We start from the raw sequence: 5,944 nt of genomic DNA, 5'->3' as shown, positions 1-5,944 counted from the left end.
TGGATTTAGATTATAATTGATAGATGTACTATTCTGTGTATGCACAAAGATTCATACTTTTGATTTTCTGGTGAGTAAAATTGTAATTTTCAGCCAAAAATTTCTGGATATGTTGATTGTGTATGGTTATTCTTTTCATTGACTTCTCTTATTGGACTGTAACAGGTGAAAGAGACCCTTTGTTATTTAGAATTTGGATTGGCTAATCCACAAGGTGACCACAAGTATTATGTTTTAAATGTCAATCTCTTCTGTACAATCTTGCCTTCTGGACTTGTTGAATTAAGAATAAGAAATAGAATATTACACTCACTCTTGATTTACAACATTGGGAGAAGATAGATGTTTTTTTTTTTTGGTTGCTTAGAAAATACAGGATGAGAATAATTTTGGATCAAGGCACTATTCTAAGTGATAAATCAAATTAAAGATTTAGTTTACCATCTATCTTAGTCAACACTAGAAGTTTCTATTTTCCAATTGAGCCTCATTGCAATATAGATGTATCAAGTTTGACTGTTCTTGTGTAGTATTACGTCCCCAAATCCATCTCTCTTCATATAAAGACACTTTCCACTCAAGCTACCCTGCCTTGCTTTTCTTTCCCTTCCTTTCTCCATGTTTCATTGTAAATAGAATGGAAAAAGGGTGGCAGACAAGGCATTGCCATTACCACTCTAAATGCCGCAATAATTGTTGTATTACTTTGACCTTCTGGCCCAAGTGTATCTATCTGGACCACCTATTTTGAAGTTTTAGGGCATTTTGACATCTTCATAATGATTTTATTAGCCTTTTTGTGGCTGAACATGTCATCAAGTTACGCAGGCAAATATAAAACGAGCCATGTAGGGATGCCTCTTCATTATTGTGGACACATAATTCTATTGGTATTTCATGAAAGAAAATCTACATTGGCTTTAGGTTGACAATGAGAAGCTAGACAGAATTTGTGTGGCCTGGATTTGACATTGAATGGATTTGGGTGAAATCCCACAGCAGTAAAGTCTATCCTGTTATTACCAAATTAAATTATATTCATGTGTTGGTAAATATTTTACTTCCTTACATCCTATGTATTCAATTACATGATCATGTCTTTGTGAAAGGGCTGGTTAGAGGTTTGTTGGAGAGTGACAAAACATGTGAGACAAAAGAGTCCCAATGGATGACTTGGGAAGAGATAGATCCATCTATCTGAGAAAGAGGGAGGCAGTGGAGTAGGGGAGCTCAAAGCACAGTTTATGACCAACCTCTCTTGAAGAGTGTGATGTAGAAGAAACTAGTGATGTAAAGGAGTACTTCTATTTATGGAAGGTTAGTCACGTGGCCATAACTAATTGTTCTGTTTTCTCGAGATTCTGTTAAGATTTGTTAGAAAGCAATCAAGTTGTTAGGATTTGTCTTGTTTACTGAGATTTCATAGATAGGTTTAGTGGCATGATATCTCTCTATGATTAGGATTGGCTATGCCTACGGGGGCATAGTGCCAAGGCGAAACTTCTTCATCTAGCTTCCAAGCCACAAGACGCACTAAGGGTGCTTGCGGAAATCTTTGTGATGTGGGACGACCAGAAAGTAAAAATATTGTAAATAAAAATAACAAACTACACCATAAGAAAAGAAAATTGAACCTAGATCTCAATACTCAATATCTCAATTCAATTGTCAAAGCTGAATAACCCCACTACATAATGCCCTATTTATAGACATCTAAGAAAATCCTGACTAAAAGTTTCCAAAATAAAAGAAGACAATAACTAAATTGTTAATAAAATCCTAAATAATATTCTAACATGGCCAATTTTGGCATGTTCTAGTCATTTTCTTGATGTTATCTTTGGGTTATGAGTTGGGGTTTTAGTGAGGGGTTTTGAATGTGTTTTAAAAAGGGGTACTTCTCTTCCTTCCCATGAAATTGGTTATTATTTGTGAAATGTGTGACTCTTGGAAGTCTATTTTCTAAAACACCTCTTAAAAATCAAATAAATTCATGTTGGATGGAAACCCTAGATTTTGAAATTTGGGAAAAATGGTAGAATTATTGAAGAAAGAGCATACGCTACTATGTTGTTAAATCATCTATGTAATGGATGAATTTTTGTTGAGAAAGTACCATGGATAGTATAATGAGAATACTTGGATCATGGAAAAATTTGAAAATCTTGTAGAATTTGTGAATATGTCACATGGATATAATTAATGTTTATTAAATTGAGAAATGTTGATAATTGCATCATTGAAGACATAATGTTGAGAAATATGAAAATTGTAAAATTTCATTTACGTACATTCATTTGCATAGTTTTGATTACCGATTATTATGGCCACGTTTTGGAAATGAATTCATTGCTTTGAGAAAACTATTGATGATCTTGAAAAGGTTTTGGGGTAAATATGTTGGTAAGTCCGGATAGGGAGTGTAGATTGATATTGTCTAAGTTGGCCTGAGTGCCCAGGGTGAAAAACTGAAAACACGCACGGAGTAGATACCACGTGCCTTCTGGTTAAGAGCCAGTAAAGTGAGGATTGGTAGTGCTTGATAAGCCTACTTGCAGACACCAGTCTAGGGTTTACCTGAGTCATATTTACCACCCCACTGTGTATTATGAAATTACTAAGATGGTGTATTTTTTTTTTAAAGAGTATTTGCACATGATTTTCAAAAAGGAATAAAGATATGGATTTTTGGAGCATGGCATTGCATAGCATGCATGTTGTGAAACTACTTAAACATATATACTTTGTTAAGAATTTTCTATTGGGCTTTGTACTCACCCCTAGTGGACTTGTGCAGGAATGGATGTGGTCATTCTGCCTAGCTAAAGACGAGGAACATGTTTTGAGAGCATGAGGCTCTTTTATTTTTGTTGTATATTTTGACAAGCCGAGGGCTATAATTGTATGGGTTTCTTTTTGATAACTATCTTTGGTGTAATCGGGCTTAAGCCTTGGAACTCGTAGCCTTATTTTGTGTTATCCCATTTGTTTTCATTGTCACACATGCTACATATTCACTCTTTTGAAGTTTGAATCTGATTACATGTGGACTCCTTTTGTAAATCTCTCGCATGATTGGAATACAAATATAGAGATTTGACCATTTAATTTGAGATTAGTGCAATTGTATGGAATATCAGATTTATTTATGTCATTTATTTGGGGGTGTTACAAACCCTCTAAAAGAGAGGGGGAGAGGCTCCTAAGGTAGAAGGGAAGGTTCTAGAGCCCCTCTAAGGTTTCCAATGCTTTCTCTTGCTACCTCCCTCCAACATTGCACCAAGATTGTGTTACCAAAAATGGCTCTGTTATGCATGGATGTGTGCACGCACATTGGTTGTGCATACGTACAACCAATGTGTACACACGCCACTTGCCTTGGTACACGTGCCATCCATGCATGCTCAAGTGCGAGGTCCCATGTCATTGGCTTGCTTATGGCCCAAGTAAGCCCGAATTGCTTTCCAATCAATGTTTTAAAGAAATTCGATCACTAATTTAGAAAATGTCTTTGATCAAAGCACAACCGAAATTTCCTCTCTTTCCCGGGGTTAGAAAGTTGGTTTCTGGCTAAAAACGGGTTCAGGGGTAAAATGATCATTTTCGCAAAAAGTCAATTTTTGGTTAAAATAGATTTATATAGTAAATCTAAACAACCTTAAACATTCCAAAGATGAAGTAGTTACGGTTTCATCATCGGGAGGGTTGTAAGCGCCCAAAGTCTTAGGGTCGGTCAAAATGGGGTGTCTACAGTAGTAATGATATTTTTATATTTGATGATGTTAGTTTTTCTTATGGTTGGTGGTCCCAATGGCGGGTTGGCCTAGTGGTTTTCGATCCAGCTTCGTGTCCTAGAACATATAATGTCTTGGTTTTAGAACCTGATTTGAATCCATTTGTATGGATGTCCTGTCACCATTTTGGGCTTGCGAATGGATGGATCACATTGTTGTCATCATTATTTATTATTGCTAATTAGCTTCCTTTCATTTTTGTGTTAGTAGTTGCTATTTTTTTACACTTAGAACTATCCTAGAAAAACCTATTTCAGCAAACTTTGTTTCTTGATCATGCCCACGACCATTAGATCGCGCCCGTGATGTCATAGGTCGCAGCCGTGATCATTAGTTCGCGCCAGCGATGATTTGAATTTATAAAAGTAGGTCTATGCATGAAAATATCAGTTTAGGTTCTTATCTCTTCTCTCTCTACACTGTTACGATTTCTTTTGAGTTAAAACCTTTGTTTTAGAGCATTTGGACTTGGATTCAATCTCCGAACAAAACACCATTGTTGTAGAGCTTGGCAAGGGCTTCGAGCTAATCTTGACCAAAAGTTGATTCGGTGCTCATTGTGATTTTTAGCTTCTTCTCTTCCCTTCAAGAGGGAGGGTCTCTTTTCATTGACTCAATATGAGTTCCTTAGTATATTTATGGTATTTTCAATATAAAACTAGCATGTTGTTGTTGTTGTTGATTTTGGAAGAGCATGAGATTTGGGTTACAGTTTGATGATTTGGGTGTATTTTCCTTAACTACTCTTATGAAATCTATTTTTGCTATAATAAATTGCATGAGAAAACCTTACTTTGGAATGCCACAATTTATGAGGAAAACCCTAGAATTTGATATGTTGAAATTGATGTATTCGTGTTGATAATTTTGGTGTTATCTATTGTAAATCATAAAGCATTATAAATTAACGCAGCGGATAAAAATAATTCGTATCATACCTTAATGACACAACCTCGTGGGTAAATCACGTGCTTTCAAAATCTGATCAGTCAACGAACCTAGCAGTGGAGTGATACTACAAAATGAGTATCACCTACACAAGTCACAGTGCAAAATGGCTTGATCGTTGTTTTCTGGGAGAGAGTCAGAGAGAGAGTCTGGGAAAAAAAAGGTTATGGGTAAAAACCACATAACGTATATCTGATATACGTATATCTTTAAATTAACCATATAATTTGATATATAACCAATATCTATCTATCCATCTATCCATATCTATCGATATGATAGATATAGATATCCTGAATGGTTATCCAAATAAGTTTTGAATTCAAATTCAAACTTACATAGATAAGGTTCAAAAGGTTCAGGTTCAAAAGGTTCTAAGGGTCATGCCACATGGGCGCCCAATTTCTAACATCTCCCACTCGGACATGAGTTGGCATGACACTGCTACATTTCTATCTCAATCTCCCCAAAAAATAAACAATCTCATACTAGCCACTGCACCGTGCGACTGCTAAGAACACCTGCATGTGGAAGCTCTATACTAGAAACTCAAAATGAGCCAGCATAGAGACATCAACCCGAAAAGAGCAGAAATAGTGTCTCATATACCCCAGACCCATCTAATTACACCGGTCCAAAAAACATCTCTAATCCCTCAAAAGAGCATGTTTGATCCTCTCAATTCTTGCAATATATTCACACTCAATCCGCTTCTCATACAAAGCGATGTGAGTTGCCGGCAGTGAATATACAACAGTGGTGTAATACTAGATGATCTTCCCTTTGCCCTCATGCCATTTAGTTTAGGATTGACCGCTTTTCCAGTAATGTCCCCTAAGGGCGAATCATACATTACTGCAGGCAACATACCAAAGTAGCAGAACATCATCCCCTTACCTTATGACATAGTCAAAAGTCACAAAAGGGTACATAAATGAAAGTCATATCAATAATGACACGTAAGACTCATACGGTGAGGAAACAGGGATCCATTCTCTCACCTCATTACTCAGTCGTCAAGCACATATAGTATGAATACATGTTACGGTGGAGTAACTCTTCCAAAAGAGTGACGTCATCCTCGATACACCGTACAGATATAAGTCTAGTCGCTTTCTAGCGCCTAACCTGAATTCTTTTTTTGCTCGCCTTCTAGGCACCAAATGAGATCTCGCATCTGGCTAATCATAACAGGCACAACA

This window comes from Camellia sinensis, chromosome 13 (genome assembly GCF_055761805.1).
Source record: "Camellia sinensis isolate YWXY chromosome 13, ASM5576180v1, whole genome shotgun sequence".
In the NCBI taxonomy this organism is placed as follows: domain Eukaryota; kingdom Viridiplantae; phylum Streptophyta; class Magnoliopsida; order Ericales; family Theaceae; genus Camellia; species Camellia sinensis.
The sequence above is the reverse complement of the archived record's forward strand: the minus strand, read 5'-3'. Positions refer to the sequence as shown.